Source organism: Grus americana, chromosome 1, assembly GCF_028858705.1.
Source record: "Grus americana isolate bGruAme1 chromosome 1, bGruAme1.mat, whole genome shotgun sequence".
Classification (NCBI taxonomy): domain Eukaryota; kingdom Metazoa; phylum Chordata; class Aves; order Gruiformes; family Gruidae; genus Grus; species Grus americana.
Window position 1 is genome coordinate 93,689,042 of NC_072852.1, and position 22,861 is coordinate 93,711,902.

At 42.4% G+C, this 22,861-nt stretch overlaps 1 long non-coding RNA gene across 2 annotated transcripts in view; it reads right to left on the reverse strand.

Annotated features, from left to right (window-relative positions):
- Nucleotides 1-22,861, reverse strand: part of LOC129210543 (uncharacterized) — a 159,724-nt gene that overhangs the window by 46,857 nt on the left and 90,006 nt on the right. The window contains exons 3-4 of one of the 2 annotated variants that reach the window (XR_008578574.1): nt 18,814-18,871; nt 17,271-17,411 (exon numbers count right to left, since the gene is read on the reverse strand). The exons of the other annotated variant lie outside the window; for it this stretch is intronic. This is a non-coding gene — a long non-coding RNA (uncharacterized LOC129210543). The remainder of the gene's footprint in view (nt 1-17,270; nt 17,412-18,813; nt 18,872-22,861) is intronic. 2 annotated transcript variants of the gene reach the window in all.

Consider the following 22,861-nt stretch of genomic DNA (forward strand, 5'->3'; position numbering starts at 1 on the left):
ACTCCTCTGATCTCTGTGCAGGGTCATCACCACTGCTCCTCCCATCTATACCCCATCCCTTCCTTCCCTTTTCTGTCACAGGAGTAGATCTCAGTATCTGTTCCTCATACTCACAGCAGCTAAATTCACTTTTGCTATGTCACTGGAAAACCTGACACTGCTCTGGAGAGGTGCTACATTTATTTAAAAGTGCACTCAATTTGCAACGTGAAAGTTTTTGATCTTACCAAGGGCAAGCTCCCATTTGAGAATCAGGTTAGCTGCCGTAGCTCTGAATGGGACAACAGCCATCAGCAGCCTCTGGTAAGGGACACAGGGAGCAGCCTCACAGCGAGGAAGGCTGCTCATCCCTTCCTGGCAAAGGAATGACAGCAGCCCAATTCCAACAGCCCTGTAACAAACCAGCTTGGTATTTGTTCCAGGTTGGCCCCGGCACCTGGCATCTGACGCAGTACGTAACTGAATTGCATTCTGGTGAAAGTCACTCTCAAGTTCAGATGCAAAACTGGCTTCTAACACAGCTGCGTTATTAATTTGTTGAATGACAGAGAGAATCGCTAGGGATGCAGGTAATAAAGGAAGCAGTATGTTTTAAAACTTAACAAAAAATACTGATGTGAGATTTCAATAACTTCCAGTAGGAATCCATCACAAAAGAAGCTCTGTATACAGCAGCTCCTCAATGCCAAAACATGTAGTCTCATTATTGTAGGTGCTTAAGCAATCATGTCTTAGGCTACTTAGTTTCATAGCAGAATTGATCACTAAAGATTACAAACAGAGCAGTAGCAAAAGTTCTGCAAAGGAAGACACAAAAGCACACTGTTAAAGAGTTATAGACAAAATATCCCAGTACTGTGTGGAAAACGTTCACAAGCGTAGACTTATGATCCCATCACCAAGGGCACAAAATCATGCACTCACAGGTATGAAATGCCAGGATTAGAACTGCCTATGAAACCTTTGTTCCCTGTTGGAGGTAAGGCACTGTGATATAATCTCCAATTGCAGAATCACAAACTGTTTTGTCTGAGGAACCCGTACCACACTGTGCAGGGAACTGATGAATTTCAACAATGACTCCACAATCATTGATATGTGGCCTGCGCACTACTAGGTCACTGCGCTACAAATTTCATCTGGACCAGACGCAAGCATACAATCCTGTTTTAATAAATTTTTCAGCCGAAGCTCACAAGATGGCATTTAGGAAATGTTACATTCATATAGGGGACTTATACCAGCTGTGGAAGGACAGACCATACTTGACTCATCATGAAGTCAGTGAAGCTTAGGCAGACTGTGCATGATATACAATCTGCCAGAACAGAGTGTCCCTTCACTTCTTTAAAAAGCATTTGACACAGCAGAGTAAGTACGTACTGTTTCAGCACTGTGCATCATGCGGCCATGGTACGTTTGCTCTGGTCCTAGAATTGGACCTACCATCTCATACAGTCATGGATCAAATAAAGAAAAACATGCTCATCCTTACTGTCCCCATTCCACGTGAATCTCCGCATCTTGTATCCCGCGCACAAGCTGAATCCTACACTGAATGCACAATTGGTATCTTCTCTGTACATATGTCTCCTCGGTACTCTCAGCGCAGTATCATACCGCAGGTCTTCATGGCACAATGAAGCGCTAGGCCAGCTCACCAGGGCCAGCTCTGAACAATGCATACGTCCCAGAGCCATGTTAAACCCAGCTAAGCAGCCTTACGTTGTGCCATGAAAACACACTTTTCCTCTGTTACCACTTAATGGACCTATCCTCAGAACAACTCTGAGAGATGGTGGGACAAGGATATTAGCCCTGTTTTACACATATAGGATTGAGTCTTAGAAATCGCACGCTCTACCTCTTTCTGGCTGGCCAGTCTAAGATCTAAAGGAAATTTTTTTTTTCCAGAGTCCTTCTCCATTCAATAAACTGGTCAATCAATGCACCTTGTAATCTTCCACAAAGTGGAATTCCTTAAGAAAAAATCCCATAGTCCATTATAGCATCACTTAGCTATTTAGCTGGCACAAAACTTCTACCAGCAATGCTTGTCCTTCCGACCCAATTCTGTTTTCAGATGAGGATAGTGGTGGGGTCTGTGTCTCACAGCTGTGCCAACCTGTGCTCCCAAGAGCAGGTGAAACCATTTGACAGCACATGGCTGATTGGATTTTGTTCCTGATTTCTCTTCTGCTTTGTTTCTCTGTAGCTGGCAGCATTAAGCTGAGGGGGAGGTAAATATTAGCTTTTGCTGCTTTTGACATGATTTGTGACATAGACCTTTCACAGCTTCCTATGGGACTAGTTCAGGAGACCACCACCTTTGATTCTCCCACTTTCTCCAGGTTCTTCTATGAAAGAAAGCCAAGTCTTATCTGTCGCCCAGGCACTGTGCTGACTTCACAGCTTTATAAAGATAGGCTGACATCACCAACCAAGTGAAGATTCTGGCTCTGACATGTTTTTCCTCTTTGACAGCAGTCTTACTCCCTCACCTTTTGATGGTGACTAATTTTTTACTAAATCCCTATTGTCTCAAACCACAGAGCAGAAAAACCTTTCTGAGCTTTATGTTTTCTTCTTTCACATTAATTGCACAGGTATTTTTCTCTGGATTCCTAGTGTGCTTTCCATTTTTGCTCTGCAATTCCAGATATGGTTTTTTGTGTGCCTTTGTTTGGTTCCTGCACAACTTCCCGTAATTGGGGATCTTGCTGGGATGATTAGGAACCACCAGAAAAGGGTAGGTAGTCTGAATTTCTGATCCCTCTCACTAACTAGCTCTTTAGAAAAGCCTGAGCCAGGCTACAAATACACAAATCATCTCATCTCTGTCCTTTTTATAAGCTGCTCTGTGATGTCTTACAAAATTGCTGGATGCAGTAAGATTGCTGCTGCATTCTGCTCCAGAACTGACACTTTTATGTCAGGTAAACTCAGATATGCAACCCAGAGCTTTTAGCAATAAAGTGTGGCTATTTAAAGACAACAATTAACATTTGAGATTTAAAGAGTTAATGCATTTTTTTCTGAATTCTGATCTCATACAAAGGATCAGATTTCTGTGTGTGCTTTTACCCTGGAAATTTTAAGTAGGTGGGTTGACAAGCTTGCAGGCACCCTCTACTAAAGTCCAGTGGTCTTAAAGAAAGGCTGGAACTTGGGAGAAGCAGGTTCAACTCCTGACTTGCCCAGATTTTCAATGTGTCCTTGGATAAACCACTTTAATACTCTTGTTATTGTTTCCCACAAGTCACATGGGTACAGTAACAGTCTCTTTCCTCACAAGGCAGTTGGTAAGGTATTTATAATGTAAAGTGGTGAAGTGATGATGGTGCTGAAGGACTCGGAATGACCTGTGACAGGGGAGCAGGGGAATGTTCCCAGGCTCATCTTGAAATGACAGAAGTGAGGTAGAGCCCAAAGGACACATCATGCATGCCTACGACTAAAGTGTTTATGCCTGATATGCTCTAAAAAGTAAATTAAAGGCCACAGGAACACAACTGGCACTGTCTTATTCTTTGTTATTCAGCTGCATTTCTTATCCTCTTAAGTGTTTCTGTGGTATTATCTAAAAATTAGGAACACATAAACATTACCTTTTCAGCACAAATACAAACAGACCCTTTCTTTTCACCAACTAGCGTGCTTGTGGCACTAACAAAAAGGATTTTTTAACTCAAAGTTGTCCTTGGTGAAGGAATTTCCTGAAACTGCCCCAGGATGAACGAACAGCTGTAATGTTTTATTCCTCTTGCTTTTTTTCTCTTCTGTGTTTGTAACAATCTTTACTAGAGAGACAGTACTACTGTTATTATTAGTGAAGTATTCCTAGCAGTACGCCAAGCATGTTAAGCATCTTCCAGACATAAATATTCATTCAGCGAGGTCCATTCTTACATTTCTAACTGAATCAATGGCAGAGCAATCCCTCCTTGGAGAAGCTTGCTGCCAATCAACAAATAAAACTCTCAGCAGGAGTGGGGAGTTGTGATAGAAAGATGAGGCCAGTCACCCAGCTGTGGATTTCTTCAACACTAGACAAGAAATGCAGGGCTACAACCCTCCTTTGTAGCATAAGCTCCAGAAAGCCTTTCAGCAAAACAGTGCTAATGCAGAATATAATTATAATCAATTGGTGCTGGCAAAAGCTAGGCTATACAGATGATGATTAGCAAAGCTAACATATTCCAACAACAAGGCTTGTGTTCAGTGTCACCAGCTTTTGGGGTCTCTGTGTTCCCTGCCCAACTCAGGTCTTTGCTGCCCTTTCTTTTCTATGGGCCTTGAGCCTCTTCCTGATGCAAAGGATGGTCATCTACCGTTGCCTCTTACACAAACGCTTCCAGGCAGACTCCTAGTCTGCTGGGTCTTCTAGATTCAGGCCTTGGTTCAGCCTTGGTTTATTGGAAGGGTGAGTTCCCTCCCCAAGGGGAAAGCAGAGGCATGGGTGTCTTCTTACTATGTCAGGGTGAAAACAAAGTAGCTGCTGCAAACCTCTAAAACTTTTGTCAACTGCCTTTCTTCAAATTGGAGTGGGCAATGCAAACAGCTACTTCTACGACCAGATGAGAAGCACTGCTTAAGAGCTAGGCATTATTTCAATGATCTGCTCCTAGGGAAAAATTCTAAGACACCAGTGAAAAATCAAAAATAAGTAACATGCCAAATTACTGATGCTGAAGAGCACTGAAATATTATTTCAGATTTTCAGATCAACTCTTAGTTCCAGAGTTAATATTTGGGAACGTCCTTATTGTTAGGAAATTCATCTCCGCCCTGAACCTCGATGCTGCAAAGCCTCTATTTTTATGTGTGATAGTCCTCTATTTAAAGAAAAATCAGGGTAAAAGTCTGGAAATTATGAGCTTTTCAAAATGTTGAACATTCATCAGAGCTGAACTATACGTCTTGACGCTTCCTGACCATACACTGCTTTAATCAGGATCCCTATGAACCATGACTGGCACAACTATAAGCTAAACTGCTTAAATAAGTCTAAGCCTTTAGAGCAGTTTAAGATAACTAAGCCACTTAAAACTCATTAGTACTAATAATTAAGCAACATCAACAGGGTATCAGAGATTGTGTATTACAGCTGCTCGAGCACTGCAACGTTCTCAAACATGCACACTTCCAGCTTCATGAACCCGTTGAATATTTTTGTAAGTTGAGTGCAGCTGAAGATTTCCTTGTGGTCTTGCCCTGATGATCAGTCCTGATGTAGTCCACAACACAAGTCAAATTTGAAGTTGCTGGAGTTATCGATCTTTTAATATTTATCCCAAGAGCAAATCTGACCAGAAAATACAGAAAACTGGCTAGCTGGTTTTGTTTGTATACTTTAAAAAAGCTAGATATATATTATTTCTTGACATCATTTGTCTCTGCATGTTTCATATTTTTTTATATAAGTGTGTTGGGGAGAGAATTAAAGAGCATGTATGATGGTGTGAGACTCATGAGATGGTTTGAGGTTGATATGACTCACGAGTGGCAAAGCCTCAGTCAGGTATGTAGTTAATTCCTAGAACTCAGTGTTCTGCATTTTAGAGGAAAAACTCTTAAATATTTTTAAAGAAGTGAAGTCTTTTTCATGAATCTTATTCTAGAATTTCTTCAGCAGTAAGCCCATCTTCCCATACAAAACAAATTAACTGAGCAGCACAGACAAAGTTACTGTTGCTGCTTGGAGAGGAGAGGCAGGTGTCAGGGAAGAGGAAGGGAAGGAAGAAACAGGAGAACAGGGGCCAAATCTGCTAAGACCCTGTCCTCATGCATTGAGGACCATGGCCCCTTCTGCAACAGCAACAGCTCCGCAAAAGTTTTTGTACTGGCCAAGCAGGCGCTGTGGCAATCATCACTTTGCAGCCCACAGCAGTCTGCTGCCCCAGGCAAAGACCTGCCTTGTCTGTGCTTGCAGTAGACCCGTCTCTAGCTGCTCCGAACTTGTGGCAGTGTCACAGACCTGCTCCTACAGCTTCGGTCAGAAGAGGAAAAATATAAATAAAACAGTATATGCACCTCAAAAAAACCACTTCTGCCTTTTGCTGCAACCCTTGCCTTTAGCCACATATGTGCTCTTTATTCACAATGTAGTAATGCTTTCATTAACATAAGCCCGAGGGAGAGGGGATGAGAGGAAGAAGCCTGACATAAAGAAAATGGCGATACTTTGAAGCTTCTTAGGGAAGAGTCGTAAGTCCCAGAGGAGACAGTTTAATGAGCAGAGTCCGGAGGTGGATGTAGCTCTCCGGTCAGTCACTTTGACATCATCATTTCTCAACCATTTCTCTATATTCCTCACACCATTCTCACAGCATAAAGGGGGGCTGAATATGGTTGTGAGGACAGTCCTGGCTTCTGACCGGCTGCAATGTTAACAGTGTTGTGTGAACGACATTCCATAAGGCTTCAGAAGTATTAAAAGAAAAATAAACAACGGCAACATCAAAATTTCACCTTACTCCTCACAAGGTTTATCATATGTACCTGGAACATCAGCTCCTCATCAGCCTTTCACCACCTGAGAGAACAGAGAAACGACTCAAAGTGGAAAATTCACCTTTGTATATTTAACCTAAGACGAACCCCCAAGTACCTAGTTTGCCAGGGAATTTCAAAATTATGCGCTGAACGTGAACAACAGACCCAACCCTAAGTTCTGGATCTGGGGAGAAAAACTGTCTGTCTGTGGCCGACCCTTGTCTCTCTGGTGCCTGAGGCCAGGCAGGTGCTGCCACTGCTGTGACAGTTCCAGCTATGCTGGTTTCCATGTGAAAAGCTGACACGTTTTTAGAGAATTTAGTTTCCAGACTCTATGTCCCTTCTAACCAGGCACAGCTCAAGTGCTTCAGTCCTACACTTTTTTCAGATTTCAAGAAATACCACAGTAATGACAAAGGCACTTCTAAAAAGCAGGGCAGCTTTGTATTGACCTCCAAACAAGGCGAAGGAGTGAATGCACCAGAGCTTTTCAACTGACAGTAAGCTTTCTAAGGTGGGCAGACATACACATTTTGCATCATCTTGTTCTCAGAAATGGGTGATATTTAAGTTGTTTTGTCTTAAAGTAAGCAAAAGAGGAGGCTTTAGGCAGACAATCAGCATGGAAAATTTCAGCTTGAATGATAAGAGTTTAGCAAAGTTGCAAGCAACTTCAAAAGAAAAAAAAAAGGCAGGGGGAAGACAAGACTCTTGTAATGGAAATTATTGTGCAACCTTAACTGTGGGTGAAAGTAGCTATCGCCGCCTAGGATGAGGCTACCTGCTCATATAAAAGCTGCAGAGCTATAATAGGGCGTTGTTTGGCAGTGCATTCTTGAATAGCTTTAGCAAACACAGAAGACCAAAGACTAGGAAAAATAAGGTAGATAAAAAGCAAAACAAAACGAAGGTCTGCATTAAGTTCAGAGAACACTTGTATTTTCTATACAAACTGTATGATTGGACATTATAATTTCTGGAGCACGGCAGGGCTATGTTTCTGGTTTTGGTGCAGAACGGTTATAAAAATGGAGTGACTGAGTTTCTAGGTCATAATGCAAGCTGTCACATATTCCTCTTTCTGCCTTTCAAAGTGTGATGACTCTCCAGTTTCACTGAAGTTTTACTAAACTCCTTTCTACCCTCTGGGCACACTCTTCATCTGGGTTAAGTAAGTGCAACACCAGTCAGGAGAGGTCAGGATCTAGTCCTACTTCCTCGTCACTGATAGTTTACAAATAAAATCTGGAATTTAAGTCACTTGATATGCACAGTCTCTCACTCTCCATCCAAGTTGCCGTAACTGGGTAACTAAACAGGAGTGGAGCATAAAATGTATTTGAATTAAAAGGTTTGGACTATTTGCTACAGTTTTGTCATTAAATGACTTATCTACCATTGATCAAGGCCTGCAATTATTATAATACTTTACTTTTCCCTAAGACATTAAAAAGATGTATAATTGGCCACCCCAGACATCAGTGCTGCACTCAAAACATTTAAAATTATATAATCTCTGTTGCATGTGTGTAGTAGGGCTTGGATTTTTTTTTTTAATTTTTTCCAGTAGCTATACATATGTGATGGTTCTTTCTGGGTTTCGCCTCCCTCTCTCTAAAAGGCATGTACTCCAGGCTTCTCCTTCTAACAGAAATCCTGACATGTTACAATGAATTAAATAATATTGTACCTTCTCACAAAGAAAACAAACATTTATGTATCTCCTTAGAGCACATGCACTTCTGGAAGTTAGATGCTAATCAAGGCTTGAACTTGCTAATCTGACTTTGGCAAAACTTCTGTTCCACCTGCCTAGCTAGGTTTACAGCCAAGTTGTCTGACAGGAGCCACAAACAAAGTGAAGGTCTGTGTCAAGTCAGGAGGCAAAATTGCTGGTTTTATTGTGGGCTGTGCTCCTGTGAGCTGGGAAGGCTGGTTGCTGGCCCAATCCTGGAGACTGTGTATCACAGCAATACGAAGTCCACTGTGGATCACGGAAGGTGGGATTCAGGAAAGAGCAGGTCTCAGTTTGCATCGCCATCAAGACTAACCTTCTAGGCATCTAAAGAGGGAAGGAACAAATCCTCTTTGCTCTGTGCCTGCCAAGGGAAAGATTCATTTATTGTGCAATGTTTTTCTGTACCCGAGTGTTGGTCTGAAAGACCTTCCACACAGAGAAGCAGCAGCACAGGAAAGAAGACGCTGTATGAGGATTTTGCTTGCATGGTATGTGTGTCCCTAGCAATAAGCTGCAGTGACTCTAAGAGGACAGTGGTGCCACCTTGAAGAGGCATGGCCTGTGAAGGCCACACAACTCTTGGGGAACTCTGCATGTGTGGTGGATACTGATGGAAACTAGTCTTGTCAACTCCTAGATCAAAGCTATATGTGCTGCAATTCAATAGAGCACTTCACCCATGATCAGATCTGATGCATTCCTAGATCTCTGTAAGGGAAAGTTTTTTCAGATAGATTGTATTTTCTTGCCTCAAGGATTGTGAGGGATGTGCACTTGGTTTAGTGGCCTCTGAGGACTTCTCCAAGGATGCAAAGTAAGTGGAGAGTACAACTCTCCCTGGTATTTCATTTCTTCCATGTCCTGGCTTTCTTTTGGAAACCTGGGGCACCTAGGTTTGTACAAGACACTCAGAGCCACCAGGGCACGGGCTCCATTAGCCCTGGGACTAGTTCATCTCTTGGCTGTGCCTGTTGCATCACTGGCACAGCTGCCATCAGCAAGCTGCGAGGCATGACACATATGCTCCAGCATTCATTGTCGTCCTCTGTCCAGCGACACAGCACAGCCAAAGGACTGTGCATTTAGCACAACCCATCTGCATGTCAGGTAATCTAAGATTGCCCCTGGCTTTTTAACTATCCTCGCCAGGACTCCCCTTTCTGCACTGCTGCCCAGTTTGCCCACAGCTCTTGAAAACACACCACTTCCTTATTCTTTGTGTAAATAAGCAAGCTTTTCAACTTTGGTATGTTAATCCTAAAAGACAAAAGAAGATACAGGACCAGCCACCTGAAGAAATGTAAGCCAGAGCTGTCACGGAGATCAGTAAGAGCTTAGGAGCCTGTATTCCTTCTTGGACTTGGCCATTTGCCTGACAACGCTTACCATCAGACCAAGTTTTGCACCAACTGTTTCCTGCAGCTCACAGTGAAAGCAAACTCCCACAGACTTCCTCAAGGGTTCTGCCAGCATAAGGCCATCCTTTTTCAGAGCAATCCTCAAGCAATGGTGAGAAGAGATTTGGTAGAAAGCCTAGGCTGGGGAATTTCTTCCTTGAATAATTAGATAATTTGCAATAGCATTCTTAGTGGTGTTATTAAAATGCCATGACTAAGATATAGCTGTGAGAATGTTAAGGACCTGATTTAGTCTTCCGTTAGTAGAGTTGATCTGTGTGCTTGGGATTTTCTCTTTGCAGGGTCAGAACAATTCAGAGTCTTTATCTTCACCACCTGCCTCTAGCCAAGTTCACTTTTTGCTCTCCACAGCAGTCGAAAAGTTTTAAATTAACACATAATATACTGTGTTATTATTGAGAAATCGAGAAGGAAAGCATACTGGATTTTCTGTCTTTTCAGAATCTTAGCTAAACTACAGTGAAGTTTTGACCTTGTGTTTAGGATGGTTCTGTAAACAAATGGGTGGACACGTGCATGCTCTTAGCAAACAGCTGTTTTAAATATATTTTGGGCCACAGCGTGACATTGTGGGGTGCTGACTAGCTCGTCAAAAACTGGATTACCTGAATCAGCACTCATTTACAAATTCAGAACCTGAGATCTGTTCCTTAAGGGCTGTCTTTTGCTGGTGAGCATGCAATTTATTTTTTAAACTGACACAAATTTTCCTGTATCAAATAATGCATTTTATCTCAGAAGACGTATTAGGTCAATGGTTTGGGCTGATGAGAAATTAAAATAGTAACACGTTCTAACTAAAATAATTCAGACTTGAAAAAGCTTGGTATGAAGGAAAAAACAACCAACCAAAACTCAACCACACCTAGAAAAAAGATCACCCTAGCTCTAACAGCTTAACTCTTTTTTTTTCCATAAGAAAAATGGTGATTCTTCTCTGTCCCACTGGCAGAGAAAAAAGAAGGTGATTTTGACTGATTTGCAGTATTCCTGCTAACCACAGAAACATAATTTGAACCTGTCACAATTCAAATGCCAGAAAAGCATGGCAATACCAATAAGACTTTTGAGTGAGGAGCCAGTGAGATTTCAAGGAGTATGGGATGAGTGTTTCCTTCTCTTCCTCCACCAGTTTCATGCCCTGTCCTTTAGCGAGCCTGCTGCCCTTCCTAGTCTTCTGCAATCAGCTGCTGTGACAAGTATATAGCCACCTGACGCACCGCCTTGTGTGTTAATATAGTCGATAGTGGTTAACCCAGCTGTTGCATTTCTGGAACGGCTCCATTTGATACAGCTGATATCACTTCCCAGCCTGAACAACAATTGGCACTGTGTACACACTCTGTGCCAGCCATTTGAGTGTACCCTCTGTAGCCAAAACTCACAGAAACCTGATAAAAGTGCTGAAGTCCCCACTGCTGCCTACACAGCCACCTGTGCAACACCAGACACAACTGGGGAGAACAGGCAATGTCTTGCAAACGCTCGGACTCCTTCACCCTCCCCTTCACCCCTTCCCCAAACCCACCCACCCACCACTGAAGGTCTGTTCCTCAATTCACCCCCCAGTCACTCTTCATCAGCTGGGTATACCTTCAAGGAGATCTCAGTTGCTTCTGGTCTCCCTGTGCTGAGTCAGTGTTTCTGCACCCATCCCCACCCTGTGAGAACCCTCAGGGCAATCCCCACAACCGAGCAGAACTCAAGACCTTGCCCCTAACCTGGCATTCAGTCTCTTCTGCTTCTTTGGAAAGATCAAGGTATGTACACATAAAACTACAGCAAGGGCATCAGCTACAAGACTTTGTCCTGTCATTTCATATGAGTAAGAGCTTACTTTCCTCTCACCACAAATTGGAGCTTAGTTTGTTGCAAGCTGTTAGACAGTAACTACGATTGATTCCTGCAATTGCTCCATATCGGAGGTAGGTACTTGAATGTTTACCAAACACTGGTACTTTGGAGTTTGCACAATATTATTAGATAAATCAGCATAATAAACCACTTAGGGATCCTTTGATCTAAAGGCTGAGCATGTATTTCAGATCTGAAATGTCCATGGTACCAGAATATTTGCTTATGTGCACAATTCCTGATTACCATGCACGGCACATGTTCTTCCAGGCTTTCCCTTTGGCTCTGCTACGTCAGACGTTTTGGAATTTGGTGTCACCTGGCTTTGCCATACACATTGCCACAATCTATTAGTGAAGAAAAAAGCTTACTAACTTTTTGCTTAAACAAAAGATTAGAATTTAAGAAAAGCAGCATTTCTAGCAACACCATGTACAGTACAGATCTTCAAGGATTTTTAATGTACTTGCTTCAAGGTGATCATAGTTGTTCTGAGAGAGGAACTTCCATATAAACTATGATATTACACATCAGCAGGTATATTACCTTTGAACCAGATTGGACCTGCTGTTACTGGAAATAAGTAGTTGTACTAACTGGATAGGTAGTTCCCAGAATAGAGATTTTATAAGTAGGGAGAGTACTCAGACTGCAGCTTTTCAAATCTCTGACTATATTATAACTTAACTACTTGGCAGCATTCAGCGGACAAAAAAAAATCTGAGTGCCACCTTAATGAGTTCTTACTAGCAATACAAATATTTCGGCTTCTGGAGAAAAGACGATTATAGGTTAAATGATATTTGGATAGCATCATGTGGCTGATTAAAAATGGAATAAACTGCTAATGCAGTGAAGAATGCATCTGTTTACAGGCCTGAAATGACTTCTAAAACAAGAGGAGAAAAATTTCTGAAAAGTTTTCTCATTTTATGTACTACGGTGTACAAGTGACACATATGGTTTCCATCAGGCATTTTTCCAAAGGAAAAGGAAAGGAAAAGAGATAACAAAGGTGAAATACATCTTACTTTAAACCCAGGGATGATTATTAAGGGGTTTTTGGGTTTTTTGGTATTGCATTCTAGTCTGATAAACTGTTATGCAAAAATACTACTAACTCAACAGAACTGCTGCCATGGAAATGGTTCTCCAGAAACTCTTCTCACTTCAGTGAAACGCAGTAGGGTTTGTTTCTCCCCCATCCCTTCTGCCCTTGCCTGCATTTATTCTGCACCACGAAGGCAATATAATGGAATACCCTCCTTGGGCATCATCACTATGGTGTTTGCCTTCCAAATTAGCCATACCGTCTGAGGCCCACCAAAACCTGTGGGAAAACACATCCAGGAGGCAGGATTCGCCTTGCAGAGCCTTTAAGAAGGTTTATCTGGAAGACTTGTTTCAGATCCACTAAGGGTTTTAGAGGACTGTAAGACTGTCTTTTTTTTTTTTTTTTAAAGATACTCTTCATTTTTATATAAATTTCAGCAACGGAGGCCAATGCGGCTTTGCTCCCAAAATGATATCCCAGAAATCAATCTGACATGATGTTACTTTTGGTGCAAGGTGACAGACTGGGAGCTCTGGCAAAGAGGAAAGCTCTGCTCGCCCGTGGGACCAGGCACAGTGCAGTGCGAAGGGGCTCCTCCGTTCTTCCTGCCCGCGAGATGAAGCAGGGAGATGCAGGAAAGGGAGATGGTGTGGAGCACCTGGGAGCGTTGTTCAATCTCTGGTTTGTCATTTCTTTCACAACCCAAGTCACGTCTTTCACCTCAGCCTGCACAGACATGAACAAGCTAGCTTTAAGGTGGCCAACAAAGCTACAGAAAAAGGCATAGCTACTCGAGGATTAAGTGTCAGTGCCAGATTAAGCACCGGGCTGATGGGATTGTACTACCGAGTACCCTGCTCCCTCATCTAAAAGTGGCCCAGGTCCATCTCTATCAGCCAGAGTTTTCTCCTTGGGAGTAGCCCCACCTTTGTGTTGTGGAGCAAATGTCCCCTTTATCTCTCTGTCTTTCAGTTCCTTATTCATAAATCAAGTACCTTGTCTACTAACAGCACTGTGAAGAAAAATGCTTGAACAGGTAATGTACCTTGGACGAGGGAAAACCTGGCACCTAGCTGACCTGAAATGTGAGCAAGTTCTGTCCTGTTGTCCTTTACTGTTACTGCCTTTCAAGTACTCATTTTATGATGTGCTCTCCCACTTTTTTCCCCACAAAAGAGAAAGACAGAGTGACATTTCCCACCCTTCCACTCTCCTAACTGACAGCAGTTCACCCCTGTAGTAACTTTTTTCCCCTTATGAGCAGACAAGTACTTTACAGACAACAGAGTATGTGTTTTGGACAAGTGATGGACAAGTGCCACAGCGGTCAGGGGAAGCATCTGAAAGTCTCAATACCATTCTGAGCTTTGGAGGGCATCCATCTCTCTTCGTAGCAAAAATAGGCCAGAAATACAGTAAGAATAGGCCTCTCTCATGGGATTTTGGTGCTCCTGTTTGAGGACAGAGCTGTCTGAAAATTTGGAAGAGAAGGTTAAAAGACATTTTGGTGTTCACAGGAGAGGAAATTAAAAAAAGAGAAGGAGAAGGAGAAGAAGAAGGAGAAAAGTGAAAAGAAGGGAGGGAGGGAGGGAGGGAGGGAGGGAGGGAGGGAGGAAGGAAGGAAGGAAGGAAGGAAGGAAGGAAAGAGAAAGAAGGGAAAGGGAAAGGGATAGGGAAAGGAAAAGGAAAATAGCTTGACATTTTAAAGAAGGATTTGATATATTTTCTTTGGATTAATTTGTTTGTGCCCAAGAGTTAGTAAGTCTCAGTGATCAGGACAAGCACTTCCCAAGGCCCTAGCAATCCTCCTCCTCCTCACTGCCCTGCATCACATGCTGTCTCCCTACAGAAATGAAGAGAGTACAAAGGTGTTGCAAAATACTATGAAATCAGAATGGCAGGACCTTGTACTCTCTATGTCCTTATGCTGCAGCAAAAGGATTACACACAGCACATAAATCTCCTCTAGCCTCAACACAGGAGATCCCTGCTGGGGGATCTGATGCTGCCATTGGCAAAAAGTGTCAGCAACCAGTGAAACTGGTGGGAGTTTGGGGCATGCAAAATAAAAGAAATGTAGGACTGGCCCTGGACATATTCATGCAGAGCCCTTTGACAACAGTGGGAATCCCTTCCTGGGTTCAGCTGTTCCAGACCACACAGGAAATGCTAGCCAGAAAACAAAGCAAAGAGATGCTACTATTGCCCTTCATTTATTTAGCCTTATTGTAGTACAAACAAACATGAAACCTGAGGAAGCAAAAGCTCAGAGCACACCTTATGCATTGAGGATGTTTACAAATTGCCAGCCCTTTATGAAAAGAATAAGGAGGAATTAGGAAACAAACAAAACCCTTGAAGATATTTCCTGGTTCCTGCTTAAGCAATGTGAAGGAAGAAGGAAGACTTACTCAATTTGGACCAGTTCCAGATGCACACTGTCACCTCCACATGTGGCTTTGGTGTTGGTAATGCTTGTATCTGTGTTTGCCATTCAAACTGACAGAGCCACGAACAGCAACAGCAAGCCAAAAGAAAAGGTTGTCTAGTGCAGATGGTGGAAAACCAGGCTTGGCAGCTACTGGGCTACAGGCAGCCCTGAGCAGCGCATGTGGGGCTCAAGGGGAGGAGGAGGATTCACCAGGATGGCTTGGTGGCATGGGCCCTCAACCAGAGCTGGTAACAAAGCCATCTGTTTCTCTGCCTTTTGTCAGCTTTTTGCTGGAAAAAGAACAGCTCTTACCCAAAATTTATTTGGGGTCGCTCTGCAAAGTCAACTGCTCTTTACAAAAAGTTGCCATTCACTCAACAGCATGGCATTTATGTGAGCTTCCTGTTTCGATATGCTTTCCTCATGTTTGTGGTGCTGTAAATTTGGCTGCACACAAGGCAGGAATTTCCAAGCAGATGGTTGCCAGTGTTCTCTCTTCAACACACCACAGGTCTGTTAGGCCAGGTCACATTAGCAACCAACAAGTCTAGTTATCTTGTCTGAGGCATCCGGCAATGCCTGCTTCTCAAGAGGCAAATTCAGAATGCCACGGACTGTGCAGTGCTGGCTAAGAGGGTTAAAAATTGCTTTCTCCTAAATAAATCAACTACCTGGTGTCCCAGACCCATTGCCATCAAACTCCATTTCCTCTCCTGCTTTGTGCTTCACATACATTGCCCCAATCACGTGACAGCTTTCCTTTCCAAATCTTGGGTGAAATCCATCTCCTGGGAGCCCACATTCTTTCTAAAAGGATCTACCAAATCCCTTGCCCTTGGCACGCCACAGGGCACAGCCCAACAGTCCATACCAAACTGCATCCAGAAGCCAGACATGTTCAGCCACCCCGGAGAGAAAGCAGGCAAGGGAATGGATAGTCCCAGTCACCTGTTTTACAATTCAAACAGGATTTGAACTGTTGAGGGACCTTCCAAATAAGTGAACATAGCCCTTCATGAAGGTGATGTGGAGCAAGTCGATTGGATTTGTGAACAGCACAAAGTTTTGCATGAGACACAAATGCTTTGATGGCTTCTACAGTGGTATAAGGGACTACGTAAACATATCACATTTGATATTCCAGACAAACCCAGGCACTTAAATGTCTATTGAAATCAATGACAGCTGTCCAAGTCCTGTCCCACTGGAATCATGTAATTCAGCAATTTTTTCAGCATTTCATTCCTATCCAGTTATTAAAAATTTATGAGGTGGGCTCAGAAAACTCCCAATACATGCAAAGTTTGAGCTAAGAATAGCCAAGGAAGAGATATCAACTTGCATAAATACCTTCTGGAGAGGGATCCAGCAGCCACCACACTTCAGTTTCTCATTCATGATGAGAAATGGCAGTGCCTGTGCTGCTCACTCCTGGCCCTGGCAAAGGGCTAATACTAAGGGGCTGAAGGACTAAAAGGCAAATCCTTGAGACTTGGCAGCCCCTTCTGCTCACAGATTTTCCCACTTTTCCTGGGGCTGGTGTGACATACCTACCAGCTGGTGCAGCTGACTCTGACTGCCCTCTAGTGCAGGGATCAAACTTGCTGAATAATTTAAAAGACGGGGATAGCTACAAATGGAACAGACACCCACAGCTGAACAGTGAGCGAGCTCTTGCTCAAGCATGGGAGGTCTATGGCTGGCAAGGAGACTCCCAAGTTGTATTCCAGGTGGCACAGTGGCCATGAATTTGAGGCCACCGATCTGCTTTAACAGTGTAGAGCAACCGGTTTTTCCTTCTTCTGCTGCCGCGGAGAGAAATTCTCATGCAAACCACAGGTAAATCAGTAAAGTATCACCAAAACAGAAGCATCACATCATAATTCTACATTTTAGAAGTGTCAGAAATGGCTTTTGGGGGTGATGTGTTTAAGAGAATGCTTGGTTATTCCAGACTGTCTCACATGTCAGCGGTTGACTACTGAACCAATTCATGAACCTTCTCATCTTACAAGAGGTTTTAGAACTTCTTTTCCATAAAAGAAGACAATATAGTTTTGAACTACTGGAATCCATGAAAGCCCAAGAAAAATATCCTTCTGTGCAACAGTGGAATCACTCAGGACAATTTTAAGTAATCTTAATTTTTCTCATTGCTTCAAGCTTTAGAGATATTGTTAAGACAGAAAACAGAGCAACTTCATCGTTAGATTCAGCAACTACCTGCAATTAGATACAGCAAGATAAAATTACATTACTGGAGAGAAAAGATCTGCTTACAGTGGTTCCAAACAGACATCTGAACTATTTATCTTCTTCTGTACAGCTGGTGTATTCCGGCTATGCTTTTTTTGTGAGATAAGTAAGTCTGAATGAGCTGGGTCAGAACGACCACATTCTTGGGATCCATTTGATAGCTTCCTGTTGAAAAGAGGCATTATAATGAGATGAATTTAATAATGTGAAAGATTCAGAAGAATGGTAATGGACTACACAGCCCTTTATCTTTTAAAGTCTTTTGTAGCAGATCAGTTCACACAAGATCATCCAGCCCATGGTCCTTTCTCTATGAGAGGCCAAGCTCTAGGCAAAATACAAGAAATGGTATATATTTGTCCTGTAATCCATAATAGATAGCACTTCTTTCAAAAGCATGGTGCTAATGAAGCACCATTAGACAGTCAGTGGTAATAAGCGCCTTGGCTCTGTGGCTGCATTTAACTCACATGAGACATATTAATAGTCTCCACCTGCCTTTAGCTCCCCAGTAGTTACTAATACACGTGCATACTTGCAGCCTGCTGCCCATCCACATACCTTCGGCTATATTCCTCTGAAGCTTCTCACTTTTTGAAGATTTATCTAGCCTAAAGAAACTATATGCAAACATTACTATCTCATTCCCATCCTTCTTCCCAGCTCTTCTAATATATACAAATGGGACCTACCGTGCTTTCACCTAACTAAAAATCAGCTCAAGGTACTGTGGCCAAAACTTATTGTAGTTTCGACAGGCAGTTAGAAGCCTCTGCAGAGCAAATTATCATCCTCATCTAGTTCCTGGTGGAGAGTTATCCATATAAAGCCACATTGCTACAACCTGTAGGTATGAATTCAAGGACAGATACCATGACAGAGTCTAATTATGGTCAGAGCTTGAACACATTGGTAGAAACTGTTACCACTGCTGCACCTATTCTGTGACTAGTTAGAAGATTTTACCATCAAAGGCACTTTCTATCCCACAATAAATGCACCTGAGCAGCTCCTTCTGGTCACCCGAGTAACTACTTCTTTTGAGAGTACTATTTGTACCAGTTTTGCTGGTGTATCTTTTCTGATGACTCCACCAACTACAGTCAAATGATCAGGCTTCAGCACCTGGGAAGAGAGTCCCGGTTTTATAAATGTTTCTTGCTCTTGGCACTACACAGCCAGATTTTCAAGTTAACAGCAGCAACATCTGCACACAGAGAGTGTAACTTCCCAGCAGTAAAGATGTGCTGACTCTTCGGTGTGAGTTCCCACTGGCTGAAAAGAGCTGGGGACACAGAGACAGACACTCACAGCGTGAAGGTGAATGTTTACCACTGGGGCAGCAAACTGAGACTCTGACTGACAGCAGATAAATAAGGGGAATTCTTTAAGCTGTTGTTTCTTAAAATGAATCCCTTGCCAAACTCAGAAGTCTGCTTAAACCTTTGCAGAATCAGACAGAAGGATCTTCAACTAACACTGCCTTTGTCGAGCTTAATTGGCTTATTTCCTCAATTCCCTTGAGAGGAGTGTCAGTGTGCAAAGTGATACGTACAGGCATACTTACTCTTCCTCTCTCTTCCAGAGGTATTCTTAGTATATACCTGCTGCTGCTGCCACTGCTCCTGCCATTGAGAAAGACAGGTCATTTCAGACCTATTGGGCTTTTTGTCCCCATAAATGCTGTCACATAACTGCATAACGAATGCAGCAGTTGTGTAACAATTCCATGTATTTGACAGCAGCTGGAGGAGGAAGAGCATCTGAAAGGACAAACCACCGAAAATGCCACCTCCCTTAGAAAAAAAAGAGAGGTTCCACTGTAAACAGAGTTGGAACAGGCTAGCTTGTATGTCTGAGAGAACAGTCTTACATGTAGTGCTGACCACACCTGTACAAGTTTCTTTTAAGCTCTCCTCCAACGCTGTGTTTCAACTCTGTCTTGCAGGGACACTTTCTAAGACGTATGCATAAATTTTGTGCCAAAATATGGCTGTATCTGACTTCAAATCAGAGTCATGGGAAAGACTGACATTGGCTTCAGCAGAGTTAGCTCAAGCTCTCCATCTAACCTAACATACTGCTGATAGTTATGCGTGTCCCTAAAAGGCCCAGATGTCCCACACTCATAGCACATGAACAGTATACCATAGTGATCATAGTATGGAGCAATAACTTGACTGTTATTAAACCACCCGGAGCTAATAACTAGGAACGCAAAGATAAGCACAGCACATGGTACTTTCATACGGGTCTAAGGGAGCTTTATGAGCTAGTGGGTACGGTCTCCACTCCCCTATGCCCTGTCGAAAACTCCAGCCTGTGGATCCCAGTCTGATCTCCTTCACTGTCAGGACCAAGCATTGCTCTTCTGAAGTCAGTGCAGTGCCAGTTCTGCACAAGCACAGGAATAAGTTCATATTATCTATCTTCTCACCTACATGCTCTTACGCAGCAGTAAATAAAAGCTTGAAGTAGCTTACACTTAGTGAAAAGGCAGCAAGCTGGCTGAAATTTACTGTAAGGTCAGAGCATGGACATAGGCTGGTACTTCTGGTAGCAAATGAGCTCCTTCCTTAGCTACCCTGTAGTAATATCTGCATGTGTCTAGAGACAAGCAAGGAAACAGTCTACTGTCATTACTATTTCTGAACAATAAAAGTAAATATAACAAGACATAACTGCTTTTAAATTATAATTATTGTTTTATTGCATTGTGCAAGATAAATGCTCCCCCTCCCTCCTCCAATTTACCTAATATAATATTTGTTAAGATTGAGATTTAGTAAATCAGACAATCTTAATTTCAGTTTTCCACAGCAATATTAACCCTGCCCAACAGGGCTTGTCAGACAGCAGGATGTGACAGACTATAAATCTGGCAAATAATTTAACACAGTACTGTTATTTTGCTTTTTGCTTTAGCAGTACACTCACATTTATGCCAATGGGAACACAAAAGCAGAACTCAAAGGAGAATTCTCTAATGAACTGTTTAAAAAAATTACTTATATCATTGATTAACTTATAATAATTCTTTACAAGCCCAGATCCATGTAGGTAGTATCCCACCAACCAATACTTTCCATCCAATGTATCTGCATTTAGGTATTTAGTACATAATTGTTTTTCCATAACAGTAGGCTCTAGCAGTTCTTACTCCCCCATGTTTTAATCACTTAGCCATCACCGGGATTTTTAATACAGAACATTGTGACTTTAAAGACGTCTCAGTCACATTGTAGTTACAGTGCAAGCACGCTGTGATGTTGAACAGCGTAGTCACAAACCTTCCCCACTCCCCTGCTGGGCTAGGAACTATGCTATCAAAATCCGTGCTACATTATTGCCCTGAAACTGTCCTGGAGTTCCACCTCCTCCAATATCTTGTAACTAAAAATGGAGCTCTCAGCTCACCCCCAAGAGGTCACTAATTAAAATAGGTATTTTTAGACTCTAGGTATACTCAGATAAACTGCAAGTGATACTATAAATATTTTGTGGTTTTATTTTCTTATACATTTAGTCTCTAGAAAAAGGACAGAAATTGTACCTTCACTGTAATGACAGCCCAATTTATGAAAATATATACTGAATATAAAAGAGAGGAAAGAATAAATCAGAAGGCATTCAGTGACCTCAGTAGTCAGCCTTTCAACTACATTAGTGGGTGATGGCAGAAACAACTGCAAAGCACCAACCGCATAGCTGCATTTACTGCATCACTGGCTCCAACTACATTTTAAAGATAAGTTTATTTTCCCACTTTTTGCCTTCCCTTTTTATCTTCCCTCCCAACAAAGAAAGCATTCTTTGTTATCTCAGCTAAGGCTAGAGAGAGGCTTCAGGGAAGAGGAGACGAGGATATCTGCAATTTCATCAAGTTCCTAAAAGCCTAAAGTGGGAAACATATCCATAACTCCAATGCTTTGGGTTTCCTACAGCAGATCAGGTGGGCAGAGACATTGGGGGAATTTCCTGTCCCCTCGTGGGTCTGCACAACACTTTCTCACCACCTCTTCACCATGTCCTGAGGCCGTGTATCCTGTGTGCAAGGCACAGAAGGCACACCTGAGTCACCTTCTGGCTTGGGAAGGAACCTGAAAGGACTACAGAAGGCTACAGAAATTGCTGCAATGCTGGGAATCAATGGAAGGCGAAAATCACACTGCTTCATCATTTCTAAGACACATAGTTTTTAATATGGCCTACGGAATAAGTGGTTTGTTCAATACATTGCTTACATTACTGGCTTTCACAGCTGTATGGTACCTAGACGTTTTCTTGATACTGATGCATCCACTTTCATAAGACTTCCCAAAGAGAAAGGCTACAGCTGTTAAAAGTGTTTTACAGACGGGGAATGGAGTGACCGAGATCGCACGACAACTAAGAACTGGACGCAGGTCTTTGAATCCTAGACTAATGCTTAAATTATTGTATCTTCCTTCCCTTTGCATCCACAATTCCAGTTGTTGAGCATCCACTGTAACACAGAGCAGCCCAGGAAACACATTAAGATTTAGATCTGTGTACTTCTGCTGTTCTGCTTTCCTAAAATTCATCAAACATCAGAATAAGCTTGACTAAGAAGGGACCAGTAGATAGGCAATTTTAATGCAAGATCTTTGACACTGGAAATAATTTTCTGCAATGGACCCTGTTTTTATGCATTGCACACAATGCTCCAGGAGGGCTGACCTGCTCTCTGAAAAAGGAAGATCAGTAAAGAGAATTAAAGAAGAAAATAAGTTGAAATTCACATTAATCAATTAGGAAGCCCTTGATAGCCATTCTAAGCTGTAGTAAATGTACTTTGCTTCACTGTAGTTTTGCAGAGGGGATAGGTGCTTTTTATAGGGATGAATACATAAATATTTCAGATGATGAGCTGCTTATTTTGTGGACTTCAATTTTCCTAGTGCAAGCAAGAGAGCTGCTCTTAAGCTTAACAATTATAGCAGCTGTCTGTCATTCAGAAAGCTGTAAGCCCTTGACAGGAGCAGGTCTGGTCTCCTTACAGGGAAGAAACTGAGGCACAGATGCTACAGTCAAACACAGCAATTCTCTGTGGGAGAATTAAGCTATATTCCTTTTCCTGCATGCACATCACTGAGCTACACAGATCTTTGTTATTCAATAGAAAGCTAGAATAATGTACAGTTATTGGCTTTTGCACTCAGACTAATACATAACATCCTTTTAAGTTACACAGGCTAGAGGAGAGATTTGGATAAATTTAGTAGCGTTATTGTAAATGGGTTGCAACTTCGCTAAAGTAATATAGGTTTAAGGGAGATAAAATTTAGTGACTATTTAGTGAGTTCATGTAATTGTAGGTTTTATGAAAGGTGGCAAAACATCGTGGAGAAGCAACACTGAAACTCTTTGTTCATCTGTTAACCAGACAAGGAAACTGGCATTCAGGCAAAGTTTCCCCTTCAGAATACAAGCAACTGCACCAGCTGAATTATCTATTTGGAGACCTCTACTCCATCTACTCATAAAGCAGGATTCAGTCACTCAGCCAGTCACTCATCAGATTTTCCACTCCTCCTATGCTAGGTCCTTGGGGGGCACTATTCTTTTCCAGGGCAGTTAACTCTGTGACATCT